Below are 12833 nucleotides of genomic sequence, written 5' to 3' on the forward strand. Positions count from 1 at the left end.
CAAGCTTAGAGTTGACCTTGCCTTAGTGTTCACCCTGGCTCTCCTGGAAGATAAGGTCAATATGCTGGCCCTAGCTATGTTAAATTGGTGCTGAGTGAAGGAGACACACAGGTTAGCAACAATAAATGTATTGAAAATGCCAGAACAAGAACCTGTTACTACGGGATACAGACAGGTATTGAAGGTGATGGTGATCCATCTTCAACCACTGTGGAGGACGAGTTGGTTAATTTTTATGTCTCATTGATCTGTGAAGAGGAATCCTAAGTGGCTACAATGTCTTTGCAGTGCTAGGATTAGATGCCCTGTCTGTCAACAAGAAGAGATCACTTACTTACTTAAGATGTAGACCAACCAATACTTGCTGAGTGGGCTGAACAAAACATATGTCCTGAAATACAGGTTGACTGGCCACTGGGGAAATACTGCATCTTCGTACAAGTAGGGAAGAGGTTCTGGTTGCTTTATAGGGTTTTCTGAGGAGAACAAACTGCCAGTTTGGGTTAGCTCCAGTGCTGTGGTTTTCAGCTGGCCTCTGAGAAAGATCTGTGGATTAATACCACTGCACAGTATGGAAAATGATAAACCAGAAAGGGGAGTTTGTTGTCAGTAGGCTTCAGATCCACTGTATAGAGGCCTGCTATTGTTTGGTGCATTTTTATTGAGAAGTTTTCAGAGGGCTTGTAAGACTTAAAATACTGAATTGTTTTAAGTCCAGTGAATTCATGATCTCTTGTTTCAAGTTAAGTTGTGATTTGGGCAGAAACTATATAGCCTCATGGAGTTCCTGTCCATTGGTCAGAGTTGCAGAAAGATTTGTCAGTCAGAATAATCCTGGCTCAGCCTGCTTTCTCATAAAATACTGACCTGTACGTTCCCCTTGCTATCTGTGTACAGATTTCATGCTTCATGAATTGCAGCTGATTCTGCAAGGCTGTTTTACCCCCAAAACATAATTATTTTTGTAAAACCAACCCCCTGCCCCACCCTCCCCCCAAACCTCTGAACTTTACTGGGGATCATAACTTGGATTTTCAGGAGGAAATAGCTTTCTCTTACACACCAGCATACCGCCGGCATGTGAATAATTGGTAATAATATCCCTCATTGTCCAGAGGTCTCATGGTGGTTTCTCACCATGAGCTTGGTTGTCCTTGAAGTTCTAAAGCTTATGGAGAGATACGTGAATTTTTCCATAATGTCTTTGTCCTGGGTTCAGCTGGGATAGAGTTAATTTTTACAGGAACCTGGGAGGTGGGGGGGCATAGCCAGGGCAGCTGACCTGAACTAGCCAAGGAGCTATTCCATACCATGTGACATCATGCCCAGTATATAAATGGGGAGTGGGCCGGGGGGAGGGCTCTCCTGCTCTCTCGACTTTCGGTGGGGGAAGTGGCAGAGCGTCGGGTCCCGGGTGGTGAGCAGTTGCACTGTGCATCACTCTTTTCTGTATACTCTTTCATTAGTACCGTCGTTGTTGTTGTAACTTTTTTTGCGTTGTCCCAGTAAACTGCCCTTATCTCAACCCTCGAGGTTCCAGGTTTTTTTTCTTTTCTCTCCTCCATCTCCCCCCATCCCACCGGAGGGGGGCGGGAGGAGTGAGCGAGCGGCTGCGTGGTCCTTTGTTACCGGCTGGGCTGAAACCACGACAGTCCTTTTTGGCGCCCAACGTGGGGCACGAAGGGTTGAGATAACGACAGATCTGGCTAGAGCGTGTTGAAACAAATTTGTCACACACATTCCTTATATTAGATAAATAGGTGTTAGTCACAATGTTGATTAATTTGTTTACATGGTGGCGTTTTGTAAGTCCTTATATGCTCTATGTATTGCCTGTAGTTACGTTTCTCACCTCTGGGAGAGTGATTGGGATTATCATTTTGCTGTACTGGGCAATGTCGACTTGTGAAATGATTACATCACTGGTCATGAGGTTAAGCTGGTATCTGTATGAGGCAGTGACATCATTTCCATACTTTGGGCACCTTCTATCGGATTTTATTGGTAATTACAGCCAATCCATGGGGAAGTTAGGGGGGGATACTTCCCCCCGTCCGTTCGCCTCCCTTTTCTCCTTCCGACTAATTACAACAGCTTTTGAGAACTTTGAATATCCTTGGGATGCACAAGCCAGTGTGCTGTTAGTGCTATGCCTCCTGAATATGTTTCAGGTCTTGTTTAGGGCTACAAAAAGGCTCTTTAAGAGTACGATCCAGAGATCTGCCCCAAAGCTGGATATTCATGGGTGGCACGGCATGTGGGAGGATATGGGCAGGTATCTAGAGAACTTCTCACCCCCAGTGGCTTGGAAGTTCACTCCCGAACAACTACAGAACCCTCATGAAGTGGTAGAATATTTGAAAGAAAAATGCTGTGGCTATTCCAAAGACGTACAACTCGCTGCACTGTGCTGGGCCCTGGCCAGTATCTACCAAACACTGCTTGATATTAGGCAGCACCCTCAGGGAGAAAAGGGGGGAAAAGATGGAAAACAGGACAGCAGGCACCGTGACTACCCCTGCCCCGGCAACAGGCACCGTGGCTACCCCTGCCCCAGCAACAGCCACTGTGGCTACCCCTACCCCGGCAACAGGCACCGTGGCTACCCCAACCCCAGTGACAGATACTGCAGCTAAACCAGAGAACCAACCTGTGCCAGTATCAGTCGCCCCTGTACAGAAAAAGAAACACACAAAGAAATCAGTTCACTTAGTGAGAGATGAAGATGAACCAAGGTCATCACGAGAACAGGAGGAAGAGGCAGAACCTGAAATAATCACCCGATCTCTATCCCTGAGTGAGTTGCGTGACATGCGAAAAGATTTTAGCCGCCACCCAGGTGAGCACATTGTTACCTGGCTGCTCCAATGCTGGGATAATGGGGCTAGTAGTGTGGAATTAGAGGGTAAGGAAGCCAAGCAGTTGGGATCTCTATCTAGGGAAGGGGGCATTGACAAGGCGATTGGGAGAAAAACACAAGTCCTCAGCCTCTGGAGGCGACTTCTGTTAGGTGTAAAGGAAAGATACCCCTTCAAGGATGAAGTTACATGTCACCAAGGCAAGTAGACCACCATGGAGAGAGGTATCCAGTACCTGAGGGAATTAGCCGTGCTGGAGGTGATTTATAATGATCCAGAAAATGCGCAGTCACCCATAGACCCAGATGAAGTCCAATGCACACAACCCATGTGGCGGAAGTTTCTACGAAGTGCACCACCAACCTATGCCAACTCATTGGCAGTAATGTCCTGGAAAGAAGGCCGTGGACAAACGGTGGATGAATTGGCTGTCCAACTCCGGCAATACGAAGGAAGTCTCTCTTCCTCCCTACGGGCCTGTGTCTCGGCTGTAGAGGAATTGTCCCGAGAGTTCCAGCAATTCAAAGTGGATATGTCTTCCTCCCCACCTGTACAGGCCCGCATCGCAGCTATTGGGAGTAAGCATTCCTCTGCCCAAGAGAGAGGAGAGAGAAAGTACACACGACGGGCTAACCTGTGGTTTTACCTGCGTGACCATGGAGAGGACATGAGGAAGTGGGATGGAAAACCTACCTCAGTCCTGGATGCACGGGTAAGGGAGTTGCGAGAAAAAGCAACCAGAAAAGAGGATTCTTCTTGGAAAACTGCTGCTCCAGTTTCCTGGATGCACGGGTAAGGGAGTTGCGAGAAAAAGCAACCAGAAAAGAGGATTCTTCTTGGAAAACTGCTGCTCCAGTTTCCTGGATGCACGGGTAAGGGAGTTGCGAGAAAAAGCAACCAGAAAAGAGGATTCTTCTTGGAAAACTGCTGCTCCAGTTTCCTGTGAGGAGTCCCCCAGATGCAGTAGATAGGCTGATCACATTTCTGATCCTCTTGAAGGGACTTCTGATTCACGTGTGCGAAAAGTGAGTAACGAATATTCTAAGCAGGATTAGAGGGGCCCTGCCTCCAGCCAGGTGGAGGAGAGGGACAACCGAGTCTACTGGACAGTGTGGATTCGATGGCCTGGCACATCAGACCCACAGGAATATAAGGCTCTAGTAGACACTGGTGCACAATGCACCCTAATGCCATCAAGTTATAAAGGGGCAGAACCCATCTGTATCTCTGGTGTGACAGGGGGATCCCAAGAGCTAACCGTATTAGAAGCTGAAATGAGTCTAACCGGGAATGACTGGCATAAACACCCCATTGCAACTGGCCCAGAGGCCCCGTGCATCCTTGATATAGATTATCTCAGGAGGGGATATTTCAAGGACCCAAAAAGGTACCGTTAGGCTTTTGGTATAGCTGCATTGGAGACGGAGGAGATTGAACAGCTGTCTACCCTGCCTGGTCTCTCTCAAGACCCTTCGGTTGTGGGGTTGCTGAAGGTTGAAGAACAACAGGTGCCAATTGCTACCACGACGGTGCACCGGCGACAATATCACACCAACCGAGATTCCCTGATCCCCATCCATAAGCTGATTTGCCAATTGGAGAGTCAAGGAGTGATCAGCAAGACTCACTCACCCTTTAATAGTCCCATATGGCCCGTGCAGAAATCTAATGGGGAGTGGAGACTAACAGAAGACTATTGTGGGCTGAATGAAGTCACGCCACCGCTGAACGCTGCTGTGCCAGATATGTTAGAGCTTCAATATGAATTGGAATCAAAGGCAGCTAAGTGGTATGCCACAACTGACATTGCTAATGCATTTTTTTCCATCCCTTTGGCAGCGGAGTGCAGGCCACAGTTTGCCTTTACTTGGAGGGGTGTCCAGTACACCTGGAATCGACTGCCCCAGGGGTGGAAACACAGCCCCACTATTTGCCATGGACTGATCCAGGCTGCACTGGAAAAAGGTGAAGCTCCAGAGCACCTGCAATACATTGATGACATCATCGTATGGGGCAACACGGCAGAAGTTTTTGAGAAAGGGAAGAAAATAATCCAAATCCTTTTGAAGGCTGGTTTCGCCATAAAAGAAAGTAAGGTCAAGGGACCTGCACAGGAGATCCAGTTCTTAGGAGTAAAATGGCAAGACGGCCGTCGTCAGATCCCTATGGATGTGATCAACAAAATAGCAGCTATGTCCCCACCGACTAATAAAAAGGAAACACAAGCTTTCTTAGGTGTTGTGGGCTTTTGGAGAATGCATATTCCAAATTACAGTCAAATTGTAAGTCCTCTCTACCAAGTTACCCGGAAGAAGAATGATTTTAAATGGGGGCCTGAGCAACGACAAGCTTTTGAACAAATTAAGCGGGAGATTGTTCATGCAGTAGCTCTTGGGCCAGTCCGGGCGGGACAAGATGTTATAAATGTGCTCTACACTGCAGCTGGGGAGAATGGCCCTACCTGGAGCCTCTGGCAGAAAGCACCTGGGGAGACCCGAGGTCGACCCCTGGGGTTTTGGAGTCGGGGATACAGAGGATCCGAGGCCCGCTATACTCCAACTGAAAAAGAGATATTGGCAGCATATGAAGGAGTTCGAGCCGCCTCAGAAGTGGTTGGTACTGAAACACAGCTCCTCTTAGCACCCTGACTGCCAGTGCTGGGCTGGATGTTCAAAGGGAAGGTCTCCTCTACACATCATGCAACTGACGCCACGTGGAGTAAGTGGGCCGCACTGATCACACAACAGGCTCGCATAGGAAACCCCAGTCGCCCAGGAATTGTGGAAGTGATCATGGACTCGCCAGAAGGCAAAAATTTTGGAATGTCGCCAGAGGAGGAGGTGACACGGGCTGAAGAGGCCCCGCTGTATAATAAACTGCCAGAAAATGAGAGGCAATATGCTCTGTTCACTGATGGGTCCTGTCGCATTGTGGGAAAACATCGGAGGTGGAAGGCTGCTGTATGGAGTCCTACACGACTAGTCGCAGAAACTGCTGAAGGAGAACGTGAATCGAGCCAGTTTGCAGAGGTGAAAGCCATCCAGCTAGCGTTAGACATTGCTGAAAGAGAGAAGTGGCCAGTGCTCTATCTCTATACCGACTCATGGATGGTGGCAAATGCCCTATGGGGGTGGCTACAGCAATGGAAGAAGAGCAATTGGCAGCGCAGAGGTAAACTCATCTGGGCTGCCGCACTGTGGCAAGATATTGCTGTTCGGATAGAGAAGCTAGTGGTAAAAGTACGCCACGTAGATGCTCATGTACCCAAGAGTCGGGCCACTGAAGAACATCAAAACAACCAGCAGGCAGATCAGGCCGCCAAGATTGAAGTGTCTCAGGTGGACCTGGACTGGCAACGTAGGGGTGAGCTATTTATGGCTCAGTAGGCCCATGATACCTCGCGCCATCAGGGAAGAGATGCAACATATAGATGGGCTCGTGATCGAGGGGTGGACTTAACCATGGACACTATCGCACAGGTTATCCATGAATGTGAAACATGTGCTGCAATTAAGCAAGCCAAGCGACTGAAACCCCTGTCGTATGGAGGGCGATGGCTGAAATATAAACAGTGGGAGGCCTGGCAGATTGACTATATCACACTCCCACGAACCCGCCAAGGCAAGTGCCATGTGCTTACAATGGTGGAAGCAACCACCGGATGGCTGGAAACATATCCTGTGTCCCATGCCCCTACCCAGAACACTATCCTGGGCCTTGAAGAGAAAGTCTTATGGCAACACGGTACCCCAGAAAGAATCGAGTCAGACAACGGGACTCACTTCCGAAACAACCTCATAGACACCTGGGCCAAAGAACATGGCATTGAGTGGGTATATCACATCCCTTATGACGCACCAGCCTCCGGAAAAATCGAACGATACAATGGACTGCTGAAAACTACATTGAGAGCAATGGGGGGTGGAACTTTCAAACATTAGGATACACATTTAACAAAAGCCACCTGGTTAGTTAATACTAGAGGATCCACCAATCGGGTGGGCCCCGCCCAACCAAGACTTCCACATACTGTAGAAGGAGATAAAGTTCCTGTAGTGCACATGAGGAGTATGTTAGGAAAGACAGTCTGGGTTAGTCCTCCCTCACGCAGAGACAAACCCATCCAAGGGGTGGTTTTTGCTCAGGGACCTGCGTACACCTGGTGGGTGATGCAGAAGGATGGGGAAGTTCGATGTGTACCTCAGGGAGATTTGATTTTGGGAGAGAATAGCCAGTGAACTAGGCTGTATGATATTTAACTGCTAAATAACCTGCCAATGTATGTCATTGTATCTATAGTGTCTATATGCCATATCAAGGGTATTACTGTAAGAATTACCCAAATGACTGAAGAATGGACTTTGAAACTGAGCCAAGAACAACAGTGATAGAACTTGAACTGGCGCCCAGCAATTTCCTCAAGATCAACATCTTCGACCTGCAGACCAAGGGTGTGGGTTGCATCAAATGTACCAGCCAGAAGTTCCAGAGACAGCATACAACAACCCAACACCTCACACCATCTCTCTTATCCTGAAGAAGTGTTACAACAGATGGAGCCCAAAGTCATGGACTAAATAAAACTGATGGACACATTGGAGGGATAACCCATTGACTAAGGGAATACTATTTATATGTGTGTGTGTGGGGGGGGGTCCATATACATATATATATATATATATAAAAGACAAGGAAAGTGGTAGTGGTTGATTGGAAAAATGTAAGATCTGGGCATGATGTAAATGGTATAGAATAAGGGGTGGATAATGTCCTGGGTTCAGCTGGGATAGAGTTAATTTTTACAGGAACCTGGGAGGTGGGGGGGCATAGCCAGGGCAGCTGACCTGAACTAGCCAAGGAGCTATTCCATACCATGTGACATCATGCCCAGTATATAAATGGAGAGTGGGCCGGGGGGAGGGCTCTCCTGCTCTCTCTCGACTTTCGGTGGGGGAGTGGCGGAGCGTCGGGTCCCGGGTGGTGAGCAGTTGCACTGTGCATCACTCTTTTCTGTATACTCTTTCATTAGTACCGTCGTTGTTGTTGTAACTTTTTTTTGCGTTGTCCCAGTAAACTGCCCTTATCTCAACCCTCGAGGTTCCAGGTTTTTTTTTCCTTTCCTCTCCTCCGTCTCCCCCCTATCCCACCGGAGGGGGGCGGGAGGAGTGAGCGAGCGGCTGCGTGGTCCTTTGTTACCGGCTGGGCTGAAACCACGACAGTCTTGATGAAAATAAAAAGGGAGTATTAAAAACACAGAATTTTTTTTTCCTTGACAGTCATGGGAATGAGACTGTCAGGGGTACCACATAGGGTGAGGGTCACAAAAGCTCTGTATTTCTCCCCTCTAATGAAGCAAACTAACCCTATGAGTACAGTCAGTGCAACAAAGTGGAACAAGGTGCCAGTGCCCAGCAGAGAGCAAAGGCACAGTGATGTGTTGCTGCGATACGCCCTTTCTGCCAATACATGACTACGTGTCCTTTTAGGCAGAGCATTGGTAGTACCATGGCAGTCTGTGGTGGTGCATTTCCCCCTCTCTCTGGGCTGATCTACGAATTTGGGGAATCTCGCTAGGCCTTAGCCTAAATGTAATGAGTTGGGTGGTTAAGCGTCCCTTGACCATACCAGGAACTCTTGCTCGGCTAAGACAGGGAGCTGCACCGACCGTACCAAGGACTCCTGTTGCCTGGCGGAGGCTGGGGATGGGAGTAGGGATAATTAGTCATTTCCTGACAACCTTGGGACGTATCTCAGTCCTCTTCTGACAGCCTTGGAGCAGCCCTTATCTGAATCTTAAGTCACTCTCTGACAGCCTTGGAGCCTTCCTTATCTGAATCATAACTCGTGTGAAACGGTACCAGTGCTACTGGAATCCCAGTCGTTTGCTGATGACTAAAGCCAATCATCTCCTGAACCTATAAGCAGCAGTACTAAGAAGTGAGACCCTTTGAGACCAGCATCTTCCTCTGAGTGGGATGCCTCTCAGAGCTCACAAACTCTTGAGTTTGTGAGGATCGGAAGTCTGTTGCCGAAGCCCATGGGACCTGGGCTGAAACTCTCCGCTCCTTGAGGCTCAACCCTTCGCCCGTGGAGAAAAATGCTGAAGCATTTGACATGAATAGTTTCACTGAACTCAAGGGGAATTTTTAACAGGTATACCTCTTTTACTTGCTTATATGTATATCTCTTAATGTGTTTGTGCGTGTACTAATCTGAATATTCTATAGCAAGTATATTAATCTATACATAAGTCACTGTCATGAATTTTATTCAACTGTGAATCACTCTATCTCAGGCTGCTATTATAATCCCTTTAGACATAAACCATTGCCCAAGTCTGGGACTAGGAGTTGATCCAGCTGCACCTAAGCTCCGACAGGAGTTTGGAAAGCAAGGGGGTCTTCTCTGAACCTTGTGACTCAACAGGAGGGTCTCCCCTACCTTTTTACATTCCCGGTCTCTGTACAAATCAATTCTAATTCGATTTTCCTTTGTATGTTTCTCTTTTACCCTATTGCATCCTCAGTCTCTGTATACATAATTTTAGTTTGATTCTAACTTAATTTTGCTTTGTATGTTTCCTTTGTACTTAATCCATGTATTAAGTAATAGGGTGAACCTTGCCATCAAATTTTGTGAGGTCACACTTTTATAAATTCCTATTAAATAATTTTTGCTAATACCCTTGAAGGTGATTCTTTAAGCAGTCTAAACCACTCCATTTCACAACATGGTCCAGCCTGTCCTCTGGCCACTTGCACAAGGCCTGTGAGCAGCCAACGCTGGCTGCCATCACCCTTCCTCTAACATTATCACTCTGCAGCTGAGCTTAAAGGCTTTCTGGGAAAGGGCAAGCTCTTGGTGGTCCCACTGGCTGTCAGAAGGCGTGCAAGGGATTGCCTGGGGCTAGGTCCTCCTTGGCACTGCAGCAGTCCTCCATTGCACGCATCTGTGCTAAGGTGGAAAGGGTGTCAGCTCTGCCCAGGGTGCAGTGCCCATTCCTCAATGGCCCTGCAGCAGGGGCTGTGCTGGTAGTCATCTCTGGTCTTTTTGTGCTGCTTTTCTCCAGTCCACATGTCTATGTCTGTGCTGCTGCTAAGTGACACTTAGCAAGTAGGCTTGGCAGTGGGATTTCTGAGGCCATTTAGGATCCCAGTTCATTGAGGACGTAATAATATATGAGAGCAACAGGAAGAGTTTATTTAATAATCTTAAATGTAAACAGCTGCAGGCTTCATCATCTGTTGGCTAAACAGCTCTTCATTTATACATATCATTATCTCTAGAGGAGTGGTTTAACCACTTAATACCTTATGCTTGTCTGTGCAAAATGAAAGTTTCTAGATCAGAGGTGTTCCAGGCTACTAAGCATTCCAACTTCTGTGTCCTGTTGCCAAGGAAATTCAGGCTGGGGCTGGTGGCAATAACCTGCCTGAGCTTAGGACACAGTGGGGACTAGCCTTGAGTTGTTCACCGTGGCCTGCCACACCAAGGGTGGCCTCAGGAAGCCCTGGGAATTGCTGCAAAGAGCTGTGGGTTGCTGAATCCAAGGAGCTACTCCTGGAGTGCATTGCTGCATGCTGAGCTTCTCTCATGGTCTTCCAGGGTCAGTGCCCACAGGAGGGGTCAGGACAACACGGCCAAGCCACAGCGTCCATTCTCATGTGAGCCCTGTTCCCCAGCTGAATCAAGTCCAACCTTAAACCCCCAGCATCTCTGATGCAGCCTGTATTGAAGTGAGCAAGACATACCTCAGATGCTTTGCTATCACCTTGCTCCCACAACACCTGACTGTAGCTGTTCATCTCTCACACCCCCACCCAGCATCAGCTCCAACAGATTCCTCACAGCTTAGCTTAGCTTGCTGCTGGCCATTACCTACAGTGTGGGGAGATGCCTCCTGTCCCTATCCTCAGCCCCTCATCACTAGCTGAACATGGGCTCTGCTTCCTAGTAAGCTGAAAGCCTTTGGTGCCATCCTAAGAGGTGCTAAAACTAATCACTGTATTTCCCTTATCAGCAGGCTTCACAGTTCCGAGCACTGTTCATGGTGCCCTTGCTCTTCCCCCAGGTTCCTCTCTCAGATGAACTAGAAACATGCAAAGGAAGGTGAAAAACCAGACTTAATTGCTTCCCTGAGGAAATGTCAAGGACTGACTCAAGTAGAACATACATGACCCAAGCCTGCTCTAAAACTCTTCTGTGGATGCCATTGGATACAATGCCTGGCTTCTTTACCTCCCTAGAGTCTGTTCACACCTCTGCCACATCCACCCCACCCCAGATGCTCCAGTTCCTGGGGGCCAGGCAGATGGTGCCACCTGGATAATAGGATCCCACCCCCCATGCACTCTCCTCTAGCCTGTTACCTAGACATACTACCATCACCCCAGTGCTGTCACAAGAAGGAAAAGCACAAGCCATTCCCAGAGCCCATGTGTGTTTAAATATATGTATAAACATAGACAGTCACTGCCACCTTGTGGAGATTTGCATCTGTCACAAATTTTGTCTTTGCCAGCTGCCAGTAGAGAGAAGGCTTCAGGCAGCTCCCATGCATTCTTCACCTTCTCTATCTACCAACCTGGACCATCTCAGATTTCCCTCTCCAGAGGAGGAAAAATTGCATTTCATGTGGTTGTGCTTCCCTGACATCTCCACAAGACTTTTTCAAGTTCCTCAAACTCATCTAGTTGATCCTTACCAAATCTGGAGGCATCTGGCTGGGTATGCTTCTCACCTGCACAAAACCTCCATTGAAAATAAGGATGCCACAGTATGGTTCAATCTCTGGTCAGCTAGACTGAGTACAGCACCCACTGCCTCCCCAGAGCACCTTATCACACAACTCTTCTGCCACAGTTTTGTGCTTGGTCTTCTGACTGAGGAAGACCTACAAATAAAGGTTTCAGCAGCTGGGGTAGAGTTGGTATACAGTTACTGCTTCAGATGAAGGGCAGAGACCCCATGCCATGGCCAGGCCCCTAGGCTGGTGCCCTAGTGGGTGGGCCCGCAGGGTTGTCTTCTGTGAGAAAACACCAGAAGCTGCCACCACATCAGAGAGAGCCAGTGACAGCCGGCTGCAAGAGGGACCCACACTGGCCAAAGCTGAGTCCTCTCTAATGAGCCCCTGCAGCCCATGGAGGTCCCCATACCAGAGCAGGTGGATGTGCCTAAAGAATGCTGCAGCCCATGGACAGTCCACAGAGGAACTGGCCCCTTGCAGGACTTCTGGCCTGTGGAAAGGAGCTCACTCTGGAGCAGGTTTTCTGGCAGGAGTGGCCCATGGGGGACCCACACCAGAGCAGTCCATTCCCAGACAACTGTATCCCATGGACCCTATGCTGGAGCAGTGGAAGAGCAGGAGGAGGAAGGAGCAGCAGAGACATGTTATGAACTGACCACAACCCCCATCCCCCTGCACCACTCAGGGGTGGGGAGGTGGAAGAGCCAGGAGTGAAACTGAGCCTGTGAAGAAGGGAGAGGTAGGGGAAGGTATTAAGAGATTCGTTCTTATTTCAAATTATCCTACTCCGTGTAATTCCAGTAAGTTAATTTCCCCAAGTTGAGTCCATTTGGCCTGTGACTGTACTTGCTGAGTCATCTCCCTGTCCTTACCTCAAGCCACAAGCTTTTCTGTCATTCTCTCCCCATCCTGCTGAAGAAGGGAGTGATAAGAGGGGCTTGTTGGGCACCTGGCAGCCAGCCAAGGTCAACCCACCAGTCAGTCTCTCCCAGACTTCACCAAGGGTCAGGGACCAGTGCTACAGACTTAAGTCTAGCCAGGATTTCACCAGCATATTCCTCAAGCCAATTCCTTGGGTGGCTGAAAGCTGCGTGTCCTAGAGCACAGCACAAAGGAGCTGCTACGCCACAGTTTGTTGGCATTGGTAAAACAGAACTTGTTTTTTGTTCTTGCTAGATCCAGCTAGTTTTGATGAATGAAGAGTAAAAATTTAAACATTAGAGTAATTA

The sequence above is a fragment of the Aquila chrysaetos genome, chromosome Z, assembly GCF_900496995.4.
Source record: "Aquila chrysaetos chrysaetos chromosome Z, bAquChr1.4, whole genome shotgun sequence".
NCBI classification, from domain to species: Eukaryota; Metazoa; Chordata; class Aves; order Accipitriformes; family Accipitridae; genus Aquila; species Aquila chrysaetos.